The sequence below is a fragment of the Pholcus phalangioides genome, unplaced genomic scaffold (genome assembly GCF_987345545.1).
Source record: "Pholcus phalangioides strain wild (caught in Gottingen) unplaced genomic scaffold, Ppha-v1.0 ptg000014l_1, whole genome shotgun sequence".
Taxonomy (NCBI): Eukaryota; Metazoa; Arthropoda; class Arachnida; order Araneae; family Pholcidae; genus Pholcus; species Pholcus phalangioides.
Window position 1 is genome coordinate 15,616,336 of NW_028301607.1, and position 19,000 is coordinate 15,635,335.

At 33.1% G+C, this 19,000-nt stretch overlaps 1 protein-coding gene across 1 annotated transcript in view; it reads left to right on the top strand.

Moving 5' to 3' along the window:
- Positions 1–19,000, top strand: part of LOC149078204 (SPEG neighbor protein-like) — a 380,947-nt gene that overhangs the window by 338,489 nt on the left and 23,458 nt on the right. The window lies entirely within an intron of this gene.

The following is a 19,000-nucleotide window of genomic DNA, read 5'->3' on the forward strand; positions in this document are numbered from 1 at the left end:
GTTACGGGGTTCCAGAAAAAACGTATACTAATACTTAACAAACATGCACGTCATAAACATTCCTATATAATTTCTGGACACTGACTACAGTCGACGCTCTTTATAACAACGCACGTTATGGTGACAATTCCGTTATAACGACTGGTAGGATAAGTCCCAAATGTTCTATAGAGCGCCTATTATTTATATTTTAGATCTGATATAACGACCCTACCAATACAACGTCTGTTTTCGACGAGACGAGGGAGGCGTTATATCGAGCGTCAACTGCATAATTGGATTTTGAATTAAGAAATTATATAAATAGGCTTTTAACATACCACTAATACATAAATATTAAACATTATATTTTGTTTTTAATTTAATTTTAATTTCGCATAATTATAACGTTTGATTAATGTGTGATAGCATTGATAATAATGCGTGATGCAGTCAACGCTCGTTATAAGGACCCCTATTTATAGTGGCAACTCCATTACATAACTGGTAGGATAAGTACCAATAATGACTATCATATATGTTTTCCTTTCGATATAACGACCCTCCGAATATTACATCGACGAGACGAAAGAGGTCGTTATATCGAGCGTCGTCTGTAATAAGTTGAAGAAATACGTGCAGCACCTATTTATTATGTGTTGTTGTTTGTTTTTTTAAATCACGTGACGAAACCAATCGACCTGTTCGAAGGAAACGCTATGCATGCATTCGCTATGCCCTTGCCATAATATTTACATAATCGGCTTGTTTAACAATCAAATCGTTTTTCGGTAAGTCATTTTTTTTTCTGGGGAAAATGCGTATTTCGAATTCATACTCATACCGATAGACATAACATACCAACAATTCCTTTTATGTATGTGTACTTTGTATGTAGCGGGAAGAAATAGTAATATATCGCTTGGCTCTAAAATTCAATGACATATTAGTGTTCGCAAATAGCTGAAAAGGAACAGAAATAAAGGATATAAAGGAGGAAAAAAAAAGGAATTTAAGTCCACTTTTATTATTAATAGTGAGTACTTTTCTTTTGGCTCGAGTTCTTTTTTCTTTTATGATTCGCCTCCTCGTCGTATATGTTGGTTTCGTCGTTACAGTTTTCCAAATTCAGACAATTCCCTAAGTAGCCATTTAGAAGGGTAGCAGATGGTAGAAACTGCCTAATGGGAGAACTAAGAAGCAGGAGAAGAAATAACTCCGGTCTCTAACCCCTGCATTTCACCCGTTCGCCCACCTTAACCCTTTTACAAAGGAGAACTCGCTTTCTTGGGCTATAATGCCCTCTTGTGTTCAGTTGCGTACCTTCTTGCAACAAAACCTTATCAACCTCCCGATGTTTTCAACGCTCCGTGCTCGGGAAAATACACGAGGGTTGATGCAAAAATTTAGTACAACTAGTACTGTTCGGTTATAACGACATCGACAATCCAGAATTACTGTCGTTGTATCGTTATAACCGAGTTGTTGTAATGACAAGTGTTCGTTACAACAGAGGTTGGTATTTTTAAGATATTTTTTGACTAAAAATTTAATTGGAGGCAATCAAATACTGTGCATGTGGAAACTTTTTTATTTCCTTACGATTAGGATTACAAAACCTATTTGATCGAGGAAAAACACGAGAAATGCGGCCGTTAACATTAACATCGCCGATTCTCTCTGAACATGTTGCCAAAGTTATAAGCAGGGATAGGATTATTATGATACAAAAATAGACATAATATGCTTCATAAATAATGTATGCTCAAAAATATTTAAAACACGCCGCGGAAACCTAAAAAACATGCCTTTACGAATACGCCGACCACATTTTCTCTAGGAAAATACGGGAAATTGGCAATCATTTTCCAAAATTATGCCAAAGACACACATATAAAATTGCTAATTAATGCTAAAATAACAAATAATCGCCAATAATTGCTAAAAGCAATGCCAAAGTTAAGTAAAATTGTCAATTATTGTCGTCAAAATTGATAATCACTGTCGAAAAAATTGCTAATTATGGGAAATGCAGCTAGTGAAGAGTGAGCTTGAAGGAAAAAAAAAACCTCCTTCTGTTTTGCAAAATAGCAAATTTTGGAAAAAGATAAATAAATATGCAGTCATATATATATATATATATATATATATATATAAAGGTATATACAGGGTGATTATAAAAAAACTATCCCGACATATGGGCCCCTAACTATCATACCATTCACAGAAACTGAATGAAATTTTGGCATAAGGTATTTGGATGTATGCGCTCAAGAATGATACGGAAAACAACAGTGTCACTCTAAGAGTTACGGTTACAGTGAGAAAATTTCGGAAATTCCAAATGGCAACACCAAGTTTTTAGTATTGGAATGTGATCTCCATTGTGAAAAACCCTAAATAGCGTTCGAACGGCAACTGTAGCGTGAAAATCACCGGTGGCAGATAGGCTAAAAGTGAGGACAACCAATCAGGACAGAGAAGCAGCATAAAATAAAGCATTTTATTGTGTTTCACAAATTTTCCACATGACCTTGTGGAGGACTAATCAGGCTGGGATCTCAGCCGAAGAAACGGTGTGACGAATGAAACCAACATTAATGCTCTGGTACACGGCAAAGTCATTTTTAACTTTTCCTTGTCTAGCTACGGGGATTTTCGTGCTACAGGTGCCATTCCAACGCTATTTAGTGTTTTTCAGTATGGAGATCACATTCCAATACAAAAAACTTGGTGTTGCCATTTGATATTTTTGGAATTTCCTCACTGTAACCGTAACTGTTAGAGTGACACTGTTGTTTTCCATATCATTCTTGAGCGCATACCTCAAAATACCTTATGCCAAAATTTCATTCAGTTTCTGGGAATGGTAGTTAGGGGCCCATATGTCGGGATAGTTTTTTTATAATCACCCCGTGTGTATATATATATATATATAGAGAGAGAGAAAGAGAGAGAGAGCCCTACCTATAATCTATAAGAGCCCTTAGAGAGAAATACAGAGTTCTAGCAAGCTTGCGCTAAAATGTATTTCACGGGGGAAGAATTAAATTTGTCAATAGATTATGAAAAGTCCGTTCACTTTTAATTCTAGTAAAGATTAGGAATTAAAGTAAGCTTCGTTGAAAAAAACGGGACCTTTTTATAAAAAACTGTCGATAAGCGAGATTCATCGTCATTATTCTCTATGGGAATCAGGACCGCCAATTATTCACTTTAGAGGCGAGGTGGTGTTACAACTTATACAACCGAGGTCTTTATAACCGTGTTTGACTTATAACAAATACAGTAAAACTCGGTAGTAACGATATATCGAAGGTACTGAATTTTCGAAACCAAGGTTGCCGTTTCCGAAATCTTTTTGACAAAAAATGTAATCAGATGCAATCAAATTCTGTGCAAGAAACATTATTCTATTATGATGAGAGTGACTATATTTGATCGAGAGAAAACACGAAATCGTTGTCATAAATACGAAATATCACCAATTCTCGTGAAAAATATTACCAGATGTCAGTGAAATTGCCAAATATGGCTAAGAGTAATATAAAGTAGGCAGTGTCATTCTAAACTCATTTCACGGGTAGCAAAAATAAAATAGCAAATATGTGAGATGAATATTTAGTCATATTGATTTTTACGCAATTTATAAATTATGCAAAATACCTCCGGCTTTGATTGCAATAAAGATCAAGAGTTAAACTTCGTCCAGAAAGATGCAGTAAACAGTGCGGTTTTATAATGGAAAATATCGGAAAGGGCGAGAAAAAGTCGTGGATGGTATGAGGGGGGTGGGCAATATAGTGCCCCGTTTTCGGATCATTTAGAAGCATGTGGGACTGCAAAAAAATATATTTTTTTCATCGTTAGTCACCAAAGACGCCATAAAACGACGAAAAATATGTCGTTATATCCGAGTTCGTAGCATTTTCATCGAGTTGCGAGCAAGGTTCATCAACATGAATGAATAAACGCCAAAACTTTGCCACTGGACTTATATCGTTGCCGAGATCTCTTCCAGCCCAGCTTCATGGCAGAGTATGGAACACTTTATTTTGTGTCAAAAAGAAAAAAAAAAACATACAAAATTTTTACAACATATTTTCCCCGGACAATTGGGTACTGTCGCGATTAACAAATTTTGTGGTGATTACAGACGAGATGGAGTTGGAGACGTGGTTCTCCAAGGTTCATCATCATCATTCTCTATGGGAATCAGCCCAGATCACAAATTATTGACGAATAACAAAGCGGTCGTTACAACCGAGTTTGACTGTATCTATTAAAAGTATGCTAATGCACAGGGTGTTCTGTTAATGAACCGACAAACTGAGAGGGTTGTTAGTAGGCATCAAGAGAAACAAAAATTGCAATGGAACATGGTTTCGCAAACCACGTTGATAGGGTGAAAATTGCGAAATCCGCATGCAGGTTCCGAGTCCAAAGGAGACAAAAGGTGGATGTCAGTTGATCGCTGAATGCGTTCGTGGATTCGCTCACCATATCTGACTTAAGCAGCATCGCAAAACGCATGCGATAGTAAGCACGTGTAGCCGTTAGTTGTCTGTTGCGAGCGCGTCCGGGAATCGTTTTGTACGTCGTTGTAGACTGTGCAATGACGTCAGCTGCCGCCACTTTTCCAACAACTCTTGTAATAATTAATAAAATAAATATTTTTGTAGTTATTATTGTACTTTTTTTTTTTGTCGTTCCAGCGTGACGTCGAAACCTGCATGCGTTTTTCGCGATTTTCACCTTCTCAACGTGGTTTGCGACACCATGTTCCATTGCCAATTTTGTTCCTCTTGATATCTACTAAGAACCCACTGAACTTGTCGGTTCATTAACAGAACATCCTGTGTAATCTATAATACTGCTTTAAATTAGTGTAAAAGTTGTTCAACTTTATACATATTGAGCATTTTTCCACTGAGTTTTCCATAGCAAATGAAAAATTCCCACTATACATTTACTAGGAATGTTGTTTAGGATATTTGAAAAAAAAAATCATGGCTCTGAATTATTGTTAATTCAGAAGCATGAATTGCAATTGAATCGGTGTTCAGGCGAGATTGATATTGATATGGGAACTATTGCCATGTAAACTTAACTTGAAATTGAATGATTGAATTTCTAATGTACAAATGAAATGAATATAAAAAGGAATAGAATTTTCTTGCATTATTAAAATTTATCCTGGTATTATTCTATTGACAGGAGGATTTGTTGAGGAAATTAAATTATCACAGCCTTCTTTTTTTCTAAAAAAAAATTTCGTGATAGAGAAATATGTTCTAATGTAGAGTGTTATGAACATACTGGTAAAATATTTGTTATACAGCGAAATTCGTGTTCTCTAGAACTTCGTTATGCAAGTAAGTCCTTTTATTTAATTTAAAATATAGTATAAAAATTTCATACAGCCCTAAATATTTAAATATAACCTTAAAATAATTTACCATAAATTGAAAATATCAATGAAAAATCCTTTATTTCCCAATGGGTTTTTCTTAAGTAGTTGAAAAACTTATTTTATATATTTGTTTCAGATATTCAATACTGAAATTAACTTCAAATATTTATCTCAAAAATGCATTTCTAAAATTACAAAAATTAAATTCAGAGATTTTAAAATATATTTCAAACAGCTGTCACCAACATTTATGAAAAAATGTATTTGCAATTTTATTTGAATACTGATTAGTTAAATAAATTTGTTGCAAGTATTTACAGCGAAACCCCTCATAACGGTCATCCCACTAGTAAAACCAAATAATTATTCCAGACTAATTTTAAACTATGAGTTTCAAAAAAACCCTGCTTTACGGTATTCTATTTTACACGGACGAACTTTCTTGTCGCGCCGGTATTCTCAAAACAGGGAGTTTTACTGTGTTTTAGGATATTTATTCCATTTATTTGTGACTAAATTAATATTCATTTATTTTGTTTCGATTATTTTCATTTGAGAGAACTTTTATTTACTTATTTTAATTCACTTTCATTGAAATTTAAATTAAAAACAAACTTTAATTAAATTTACTTGAGTGAAGTTAATTTAATTTTTTGTTATATGTTATAAAATGGTAGTTCGAATTTTTGTTTCAAAAATATGATATCTAAGAATCATTTATATCAAACTTTGGTTTAAAGATTTATTTTAATTATTTGTTTGAAATATTTATTTGGAAATGTACTTCAAAAGGTATTACTAACATTTGATTCAGTAATTTTAATTTGCCTCAAAAATGTGAAATAATTTGTTATATCTTCTACGTTTCACAATCAAAAAAAATTGTATTAAGAACTTTTTTCTGTGATTTAATTTTAAAAATTCATATAAATAACATAGAATAATCCATTTTCTTACGGAGATGGATTAAGAAATGCTTTTTTCTCATTATTCATGAATAAGTTATCGAAAATTTGAAAGTTTTATTTTATAGTATACATAAATAGGTTAATTATAGGGTGATTTTAAATTCATTTAACAAACTTAAAGAGGTGGTATAAGACAACCCGACAAACATTTTTGGTCAAAGAATTTGCGGTAAGAATCACAAGATCAAAATCAATAGAGGATGTTTTTAGAGATTTTTTAAATATCACACTTGCCCAAAAGCAAGCACAGTAAAACCTCGCTACAACGATATCTGATATAACATAAATCCCTCTACAACGATATTTTTTCGAACTGCCTATAGTCTACTGTTGAATTCCTCTGGATACGACGAAATCGTTCATTACGATAAATCCTTCAACAACGATGTTTTTTTAGGAAATTTCGAAATTGCTAAAATTTTCCATATTTCACTCACAAAATCATTTCCAATACTTTTTAAATTTTAATATTAAGTGCACTTGAATTCGAATACTTTGCACTTTAAAATGAATATTTTCATTTACCATCCAGCCTCGGACGCTTTTGAACTTTTCTGTACTGTTTTCATGTGCTATGTATACAGAACACACAAACCGCACATTCTATGACCAACAACAATGTTTTTTAGGTGTCTTATATCACCGCTCAAAGTTTGTCCCCATAAATTTCGAATCACCCCGTATGTTATTTAAATATGTTGGAAACGAAATAAACGCAAAAAACCGCATAGGAATAAAAAGTCTCTTGAATTCGATCAGAGCACGTTTTCCTGCACTCAAAGCTAAGACAGAATATGTATATATAGAAAAAAAATGACGGAACTTTACTTTTTCCGGTTCGAATTTGTAAATCGTCCAGCAGAAGTAACATCATGGTTTCGCGAGCAGATGGTGTTGCCGAGTGAAGGATTATACCGAATATGGCTATCGAAAAGGATACGAAATCCAGTGTCGTCTCAGAAACGAAATCCGTTCAAGTAAGCAGATGGATTTATATATATGTGAAAGAAATAAAGAAATAAAATAAAAGAGGTTTGTGTGTGTATGTGAAACCAAGAGGTGTGCGGTGAAGAGCGAGGGAAATACGATATGGCGGGGACCCAATTCCTGAAGCCATCAACGGAACCCCATTTTTCATACAAAAAATATCCGAAAAATGGAGGACAAAGACTAGTGGGAGAAATTGGCCCCGGGATCCAGAAATTTCTACCACAAATGGCGATAAGAAAGTGAATGATTGTTTCTTGTCAGCACAGATGATGGGAAAGGACGCCGTTGGAAACGGGTTCATTGTAGGAAAAACTGAAATAAAAGAGAATAAAATCAAAAAAATAGCCACGAAACTACAAGGTTTACATCAACTACAGAAGAGCATCAAGAGTTGGTAATTGGCTGAGGTATATCGTTGGGGGATACCTTTCCATCAATAATACTAAATAAACTAATCAATTGAGGTTTTATTCATTACTGCAGGGGGGTCTTTAACGTTTGGCCCATTTTTAAGAAATAGCTGAAAAATATTCAGAGACAATTAAATATATAAAATAAAATAAATCTCTGGAGGGGATAAAAGACGTCATACACAATAACGTTATTTTCCAGAAATCCTTGCAAATTGAATGAAAAGAACATAATCAGAATTACTGAAAGCTATAATTCAAGAATTGGTGACAGAATTGAGTTCACAATTACTGAAAAAAAATATTTTCGGGAATATTGAAATAAATAATTTCAGAATTCGTAAAGAAATAATTTCAGAATTCATAAAGAAAAATAATTTCAGAATTCATAAAGAAAAATAATTTCAGAATTCATAAAGAAAAATAATTTCAGAATTCATAAAGAAAAATAATTTCAGAATTCATAAAGAAAAATAATTTCAGAATTCGTGACTGAAATAATTACAAAATTCATGACCAAAAAATAATAAGAAATAATGTACAGAAATAACTTCAAAATTGGTGAAAGACAGTTTCAGAAGGAGAAACAAAAATGACTTCAGAATCAGAGTCAAAACTATTTTCAGAGCTATTGGAAGAAAAAATAGTTTCAGAGCTATTGGAAGAAATAATAGTTTCAGAGCTATTGGAAGAAATAATTTCAGAACTAGTGAGAAATAAGTTTAGAATTAGTGACAGAAATAATTTAAAAATTAGAAACAAAAATAATTTCAAAATTAGAAAAAAAATAATTTCAAAATTAGAAAAAAAATAATTTCAAAATTAGAAACCAAAATAATTTCAAAATTAGAAACAAAAATAATTTCAAAATTAGAAACAAAAATAATTTCAAAATTAGAAACAAAAATAATTTCAAAACTACTGAAAGGAAAAATAATTTCAAAACTACTGAAAGGAAAAATAATTTCAAAACTACTGAAAGGAAAAATAATTTCAAAACTACTGAAAGGAAAAATAATTTCAAAACTGCTTGAAGAATAGTAAGAAATAAGTTGATTCAGAATTCTAATGGAAGAAATAATTCCGGATTTAGTAGCCGAAATAAATTCAGAATTGATACACGAAATCAAAAAATATATTCAGAATTTTGGTGAAAAAAAGTAATTTACATTAATGCTTGAAAAACTCTTAATGAAAAACAAAAATTCTGAAATCAGTGACGAAAATGATTTCAGAATTGTGAGAGAAAAAAATTCAGTGTTAGTGACAGGGATGGTTTCAGAATTAGTGAACGTAATCAAAAAATAGTCTCAGAACTTGGTGCAAGAAATAATTTACAGAAATTCTTAAAAACCACTTGATAGAGAAAAAATTCAGAAAAATAATTACAGAATAAGTGAAAGATAAATTCAGAATAAGTGAAAGATAATTACAGAATAAGTGAAAGATAAATTCAGAATAAGTGAAAGATAAATTCAGAATAAGTGAAAGATAAATTCAGAATAAGTGAAAGATAAATTCAGAATAAGTGAAAGATAAATTCAGAATAAGTGAAAGATAAATTCAGAATAAGTGAAAGATAAATTCAGAATAAGTGAAAGATAAATTCAGAATAAGTGAAAGATAAATTCAGAATAAGTGAAAGATAAATTCAGAATAAGTGAAAGATAAATTCAGAATAAGTGAAAGAGATGATTCCATAATCGGGGACAGAAATGATTTCAGAATAAGTAAACGGAATAAAAAAATTATTTCAGTATCGGTAAAAGAAATAATTTGAGAATCAATAAAAATCCTCAGTGATTATAGAACCGTATTTATACTCGAGGACATGTTTGGCCAATCCGTCAAGACACCTCTAAACATTACCACATTATATCCTTGTGATTCTGGATTCCCGCTACAATCATAAATATCATAGCACATGACTTGGTGTGGTGGCCTGCGGGATTGATACGATGTTCGAATTTGGCCGAAAAGGTGGAAGACCCGGGAATTAGTGTCTTAGAAAAAGAGCTATTTAATAATAATTGATTGTACACCATTCTTCCTAAAATTATTTTGTATGCAATGTCTAATTGTGTACGTAATATTAAAATATATAATATTTTGTACATATTCTTGGAAATTTTATATTTCATAGAGAAGGATTTAAATTCTCATTCGAATATGGTGAATGGCATTCAGAGTTCGAGTGAAACTGGAAACTTCAGGAAACTTTGCCGAAATTAAAAATTTTCGATCCGATGTCTCAGTGAAGAAATACAATCCACAAAAGTTAAAGATATCCGACATACTTCTCGCTTTCAAATAGAAAAGTATTAGAAAATTTCCCAATATTCTTTCAAAGGAGATTTCCTCAAAGAATGAAATACTTGAAGAAGAGACAAAAAAAAAACTCATCATGAAGCAAAATATATCATGCAGAAATTGAAATCACGCATCGATTTTTTTTATTTTCTTTGGAAAAGTTTAAATCATTTTTGAAAAACCAAATCTCATATGAATGAAAAATATTTGTGGTTTTGAAAGATTTCAAATTACGTAGGAATTATTATGAAAATTCTACGAAAAAATTTAGTCGACCTATATATCGATACGTGTGGTCTCAAAGACCGTTTTGCCATTTTAACGTTAGAAAGGCCGCACTATACGTTATATTCAGAAGGGCCGGACTATGTGTTATACCTAGCAAGGTCAACGGCAGTCATTTTGGTTCCTGCTTCTTTTTAATACAATGTACTTGATCACATAATTTTTTTTACAATATCCCATTGCATTCCTTATTCAGGTTACCACCCAACTAAATAAGGAATACACTGAGATAGTCAAGTTCTATGTAAATATTCATATCGAATAAACGAAAAAGAGAGAGAAACACCATTTGCGGACCGGAAAAAAATTAAATGAATAGAAGAAATAGAAGGAATAACTTCACTGATGAAATATTAAAGCTCGCGTTTAACCAAAGACGGGTTGAAAACCTTGGTAGGAGAAAATCCGTTAGAGAGTAAGGGCCGAATTAAGGGTCACATGTAATTCCAAGTAAAAAGTAAAAATTTTTGAATGTATCAAAAGGGTTCTATTTCATTGGCTATACATTTGAAACATTTCGACAAGCATGCCAATGCCCCCCCCCCCCCCCACACACACACACAAATACATTCACGAACTATACACTCATTAACAAAATAATTTTTTGCTCCTTGAAATTCATTAGGAATTACTTTTAAAAAGAGGCCGCAGCTATAAATACAAACGTCGTCGAAAGATTTTGAAGCTATTTTTTTTTCTACTCTTTGGAAATGTCACAATCGTTTCCGACGGAAACGCTCGTAAACATTTCATAATACGTGATAGAAAACTAATTTGATTTCATTTATTCTCGGGGTTTTCTCTGTTTTTGCGCCGCTCACTTTTCATTAAAAATCCCTGCCTGAAAACTTGCCTGAACAACTGTCAAACAAAATTCGATTGTCGCCTTATTAATTCAGGCAAGCAGTTTTACCTTTTTGAAGGCAAGGGTTGGGAGGAGGGAGTGGAATAATACTTGAGGATATTTAAGGCTTATAATTACTTTCCACGAAGAGAGAGAGAAATGCCGTTTCGGGTGTGTATGAAACTGCGGCTTTAACTTCTGTTTTTAATTCGGTTTTCAGGAAAACGCGGTTTAAAACGCTTTACTTTATTTAAAATAGCCTGTCATCTCAACCTTTGTTTAAAGCTTGCATAGGAGCTTGAGCAAGCTGTTCCTTCCCCCCTCCCCCGGCTTTAGTTTCGAAATGAGGAGGAATGAGAAGAGAGAGCGGGAACATCAGCTGCACGTGGCGTTTCGATTTGAAACTTCACTTTTAAAACCCCTCGATCATGGCTCTCCCTCTGTTTTAGTGGCTGAACTTGGATAATGTATTAGCGTTGTGTGTTATACTGCATCTAAGCAGTTAGTTCTCTGGGGATTGAGGATTGGAAAACGGGCTTCCTACTCCGAACATGATTAGCACAGACGGTTGCGCTATTCTTCATCATACCCACTCAATATCGAACTAAAAACATGGAATTTATAAAATATCCCTTCCCCCCCCCTTCTTTCCACAAATTTATTTATTTATTTGCATTAAAAATACACAAATACACAGTGAAAGAGAAAGAGAGAGAGAGAGAGAGAGAGATCATACAAATGTAAATTTACTTACTCTCCGCCGAATATGAAAGTGAATCATGAAATAAATGAATATATCTTTCTTTCAAAAACACAGTGAATCAGTTTAACGGCTTAGTGTCATTTTTATTATAATATGAAAAAATTAAATGTTTCACTCATTTCGGTAAATTTTCCAAAAAAAACCTTAGTTTCCATAAATTTCTCAGCTCCAAATGTCTCTCGAAAACCGGGTTATAGATTAATCCTTTAAGAAATCTTTGAAATTTTCCTGATTGACATTTATAACTGCCACATTGAAAATAAAAGCGTGTTAAAAACCCGAGATATTTCGGGATGACCGAAATAAACCAGATTAAGTTTGACGAAATATCTCGGGATTGCCGCTGCTATAGTTATATGGCAAAAGTACAAATACAACGCCACAACAGGCAAATTGCCCAACGAGGTGGCTGACTTAACATCATGGATCCCCGAGCCATTTTTTGGAGGCCCTACCTACTACTGCTACACCACACGTGCACCCTGCACACATGGCTGCGGATATTCTTCAATGATAAAAGAAGTAAAACTTATGGATTGCCGTTATTCTTATTATTGGCATCATCTAAGAAAGAGTCCCTGAACTTCATTTAGTACGCAGTAAGATGGAATTTGGATAATGGTACGAGGAACGTTTGATTACGATGGTGGACAGACCTCATTGACAGAGCCGTCTTAAGAGCATCATGGGCTCCCACGGCAAATCTATTTTCCTGAGGCCCTATCTGACTCGAAAGGCTTGCCTACCAATTCACGTGCTTAATCTCGAAAAGCGTAACCAGATTTCATTATTATGAGGCATTCGGGCCGCTCCCGGGTCAGCCTGCATGCATTAAGACGGCACTGCTCATTGGAGTTCAAAAATGACTATCAGAATTCAGAAATGCACCAAGAAATACTTAAAACCATTCATTACCATTTTGGCGAAATGCTAGGTGTTTCAAGCCGGATTTTCAGCAGGATTATGATTCTATTAACACTTTAAAATCAACGAAAAAGTGATTCAGGGGTAATCAACGTGGCGGTTCTGGATTGGTCAGCCCCATCAGTCCGATCCTCAACCTCATAGAAAGCTGATGTGGTACCCTTACACGTGCCATGCATAGGCACAAGGAAACAGTATCTTTCGGTTTCAGTATTGGGAAATGCAATTGAGCAAACATGGTTTGATTTGTGCAGAATTGCTATCAAACATTGTACTTTCGATGAAAATAAGGGTATTCTCGATGAATAAAAAGCAATGGAGATCACGTAAGTTACGTTTTTATGATTTCTAAAAAAAATTATTTAAAATATTTGTGTCTAAAATTTTGTGGCATGCATTTTTACTGTTTTCGCTGTAATTTACAAAACAATCAATATTATGTTATACTAGCTATAATACCCGGCGTTGCCCGGGTTTTTTTCAATGAGGCTTTTTTGGATCACCTGATATCTCCCTCTTTCTTTTAGGGACATGCAAACCGTGTCCAAGTTCACCAATATGGCGACTTCCTACGCGACTCATGAAATAAACAAATCTAGATTTAAAGTAACGTAAAAAAAATATTTATTTATTTTTTTCTTTTTTTAAAGGGTGCTAGGTATTTCGATCCCCCCCCCCTTTTTGAACTTCAAGTTATCCATCTCTGTCTGTTTCTGCTTCAAAAAATGCTTAATTAAAGCTGTGGAATTTTTTCAATGTACTTTACGGACCCATAATTAATTTTAAAATATCCTAACCCACATATATTTATGCAGTTCAATATCAAAAGACAATACGGAGACATTAATTTTCATGCTTGAGAAGATATAAATAAAAAGTCGAAATCAATGCATGGATATCCAACTCGAAAGTAGTTCCGGCTAATTGCTTCATATTTAAACTCCTGCGCTTCCTATATCTCTAAGCGAACTCAATATTTCAAAAATCGAGTATTTAATACAATTTTTAAAATCATTGATGTGACAGAAAACCCAACCAAATTTCCTCAGTTCTACATTAAAATCGGCAATTTTAACATTGATTTCTATAGGGGATCACCCTTTGCCTTACCATCAAAGTGATGCTGATGATGGCGTCTATTCAAAAAGCTCTCATTACTGGGAGGATTGAATAAAGTGGCAAACCATTATAAAGGCATAAATATTATACATATACTGACAGCGTTGAAGAAATGACAAACCATTGTGAAGGCATATACACGTTTTAAACGCATTGCTAGGGAACAACGGTAACCAAAGTAAACGTTCGGAAAGTGATTGTTGAGGCCCGAAAACCATTGTTACCCGACAGTTTTTTGCCCATTTGGGGCACTTGCCCTACCCTGACGAAATTTTAAAGTAGCCTATCGGAAAGTGATTGTTGAGGTCCGAAAACCATGGTTGCCCGACAGTTTTTTGCCCATTTGGGGCACTTGCCCTACCCTGACGAAATTTTAAAGTAGCCTATCGTTTAAGTTGGGTCCCATTTGGTATATATGCAAAATTTGGCGACGATCGATCTAAAATTATAGATTTGTATAGAGAACATACATACACACACACACACACACACAGACAGACAGAAAATCAATTTTATATATATAGAAGATTATATATAATTACAAAACTCAATATTAGTGTTGTGCCTAAACTTTTTGGCGTACTGTGCAGACGTAAATAATACTGCATATGCCGCAGTTTTGAGAAATAAATTAAGAAAACTCATATAGCATCAGGAAAGAAATAAAGTACACCAGAAATTCATGTAAATTTTCTCTCCTTTACACATAAGAAACTATATGTTCAGCCTCTCAGACATAGCATGTGAAATACATTTAATAAGGCGATAGAGCATTCACGTTTGTTTCGAAGTCATTTTGACTAGAAAAAAATGAATTCCATTTTTTTTCTTTTCTCATTTCATTTTCTCAAAAAAAAAAAAGAAACAGAAGAAAAAATTCTATTTTCTTCGCAAGTGTTTTCTTTCTTATTTTGTTTCTCCGTCTCTGCTTTTTTTATTTCGACAATTCGTTCTGAATAGAGAAAATGAAAAAGAGCTAACTTGGAGAATAGTAAAAGTTCTGCACATTCAATTCATATGTAAAGTAGTTCATTAGCTCTTGACCGAATAGGAACGCGTGGAAGTCGCCTTCGTAAAAATCGATCAACGAATACTCACTTCTTTTTCTCCTAACCTTACCAAATGCTTCCCCTTTTTGCCCATTGCGGTGTTTGGTAATGTTCCAAGAAAAATTTAAGGGGAAAAAATTGAGAAATGTAGTAAAAAACCAGAATTTTTTCCTCTATTTTTTCCTTCCTTTATGGTTTTTAGTTCATTTTTGCTCACACTTACTCGTGTTAACAGAGGAAAGAGAGAAAGAACATTTATTAAAATACATTTAGCGACATAAAATCTCGGCCCATTTGTGTCTGTGTCTTTCGCTTGATAAATGTTTTTCTTGAATTTAGCTAGATAAAGATAAATGTAAGCTAAAAGTCTACTAAATTAAAACAAACTCTACATTTTCTTTTATTTTCCTGGTCAGAAAGGGATCATGTAGATTTTTCAAGATTTACATCATGCGACATTAATGCTGATATAGTACATTAATGTTGATAACGGACGTCTATGGGACCGTAAATTTTGTCCGCTAATAGGGAGGTATGATGTATAGTCAAAACTCGTTTATAGGGCTTTAACATTTATACGGCGTTTGGTCGCAATTGGTTCCTATAAATTTTAATTTTGATATGTATATGTTACTGTAAAAATAAACACGCACACACACACACACACACACACACACACACGCAACGGTAAGGTGATTATCTATAAATATATATAACTACATTTATTATTTTTACATCTGATTTTGCATAATTCCCAAACAAAAATGGAAATTTTGATAAATATGGAAAATTTTATACCCCCTCTTCTCTTCATTTAACTAATTAATTATTTTTACCCGTACATGATGCGTGCGCTACACGTAGCTTGCAATAAAAATTGAAGTAAATTAAAATAAGTATGAAGAGAAGATAAAAACATATATATATATATATAAACTCATTAATGGTCTTGTGATGTTAACTTTCTTCTCATGTATCCACACGTGCAAACAAAACCCTCATTACCATCCCGGATCCATGGTTATGCTTAATTTTCTAGTAATTAATTGGCGGATCATACCAATACGGATGCATACAGGATGTCCCAAATTGTTTGCACAACAGATATATGTGCAACCGTTGACTTTAGAAGCGTATTTTCAATAACATAGTTTTTAAATATGACGCACAGTTACTTAGAATCTCAAAAATTTTTTGATGTGCCATATGCAAAAAAAAACAAAAAACGAAATTAACTTTTTATAGTCATCGTGTGCTAAAATTCCCAAGCACTGAAATGTTATTCGCAAAAAATTTCATTTCTGAATGTCATATTTATCGAGTTATTAAAGTATGTTTTGGCAACAAATCACGGTATTCATTGGCTAAAAAGTTGCACTTTTTGGGATGTAAACAAATAGAGAATGAATTCACTCGTTTTTATTTTTTTCTTCCCCACAAATAATAACTTTATTTTCTCACACTTTAATTTGTTTTACAATTTGTGAATGCACACGCCCAAACATTGGCGACAAATGCTGAAAACTTCTCAGTCAAATATATCCATCAATATTGCATCTAAAAATATGATTTTTTTTGTAAATGACTTCTCAAAGCCGCATTTACATTTCACTAGTTAGAGGTTTCAGCGCACACACGGTCTACATAAAAAATACGGCCCGTTGGGAAATTTTTACATATTGAGTAACCACATGCCAATTGAAAACGTTTCGTACGTGAAAGTATGTCTCTATAGTCAATAGTTGCTGATATAGCCGCATTGCGAACAATCAAAAACTTTGGAACAGCCCTGTATAGAAACATAGCTCCGTATGGCATCGTAGAAGTCAAAGAAAATTGCATGATGGTATTTTTCACAATTACTTCGAGGTAACATAATCAATTGAGTGCGAAAGATTCACGAATACACATCCGTATTAAATATGAATCGTGAATACACTCTCTATTGATTTTTTTCTCGTCGGAAATGTATATAAGTCCAATACTATGATATATAAATTTTAGAAATTCTCCTTCATATTTTCTCTTCCCGACATTCATTCATTTTTCTCTCTTTCTTTACCCGCCTCGTGATGCAGTTCCCACTTACGAAAATTCGAATGGGAATTCTCCTGTTCCGCCCGATATTTGGTTTCGCGCCACGGCTTCCATGGAATATGGTAGGCAACTTTATCTGAGCTGTGTCTACCTTTCTTGATGTTGTTGTTTCTTTTTTTTTTATATTTTATTTTTCTAACGAAAATGTGTATTCCCATATCGTGGCTGTTTTCTTTTTCACGAACGTCAACCGCGGAAGAGGTAGATATACCACTAAGATATAAATCACTGGATGAAAAATTAAATTACAATCGATAATATTATGCAGAATTATAATCATTAGAATCAGAAAGACAAGTTAAATAGTCCACATTTCTAATGCGTTTTAAACTTTTTTTCATATAATGTCAATGGAAATATGCAAATGAATACATTTTTAAAAACATTAATTCGGTTTTATATCAACCTTCTCGAAGAATAGCAGGATACAATTAAGGTGGTCTCTGTGCAATAAGAGGCTGCCTCCATGGCAACCATTATTTGGTTCATTTCAAAATCTAAAAGAAATTTGAAAAATGATCAGCAATGATATCATAATTATTCCGTGATAGTTGAACCACTAAAAATCGTCAGTGAGGAGAACACAAAACCCAAAGCAAAAACCCATTAGCAAAAATTTACGTCATTTCGATTTTTCGGAATGAAACCCATTCCGTAGCAATGGAATAGAAATTCATGTATCACTATTTAAATTTTCTTTTTTTTTTACTCTTTAAGGTATCCGACTACGTTGAAAACGTCATTTTGGAAGAAAATATGGATTTTCATTTTTTTATTTTTTATAAAAGCCCTATCTGTTGTAATTCCAAAACGGGCCTTGTTTTGTTTATATGACGCTTAGAATCAAAGTTATGTTTACTTTAGTGTTGCATTTTTACATACAAGTAATACGCGAAAGACTTCAAACGTGTTTTACGAAGAATGCTATTTTTGACATTTTACTTAACTTTGTGACATGATTTGTAAAAATTGGTGCATTGCATTCTTACGAAATTTTAATGTGATATTTTGCTATATATTGTTGAGGTTAAGAACCAAAATCTAAGATCTATCACATATATATTTTTTGAATTACAGTGTTTTATAGACAAAATGTAGGATGAAATTTCAAAAAATTCACACGTACTCAAACATATTTTGGTGTAACTTATGAACATATCACGCAATCTAAATGCACTGTGAAAATCACGAAGGATTTCATTAATAAAATTTTTTGCAATCGTGTTTCGAATATCACATGAATTTTGCCTAAAATTTTTCATAGAAAATATAATAGATAGACCAAATTTTGTCACTGTTTTCACCATTTCGAGACACTTTCTATCAAAAAATGTATTTAAAGTTCACTCCAGAACCATTTTAAAGAAAAGTGACAGGAATGGTAGTCGGATACCTTAAATTCTAATATAACGAAGTCTAAAATTTTTCAAGATTTCGAAAATTCCAGAAAGGTGTACAAAAATATAAGTTAAAAAATTCAATCAACTACACCACAATGAGTTTTTATTGAATTTCTTCAGATTGGATTTCTTTCAACAGAAATAGAAGCACAATATTATTCCTTGGCAATGCTTTTGATTGGGGGGGGGGGGGTTGTAAAAATTCCAAATTTTCATACTTCCTCTAATAGGAATTTGAGAATGTCAATCGCATCACCCTATACTTATATCAGGTAATTTTTAATATTTCACCTGAACTTTAGATTTACCCTAGATGCTATACCAAACAGAGGTGGCGAAACACTCTTCGACTTTTCAAATATGGAATTTTTTATTAATACTTTAGTTTCACATCCTAGAAAACATGAATGACTGGGCATAGAAACCCACACTTACAAAGCATGGAAAAC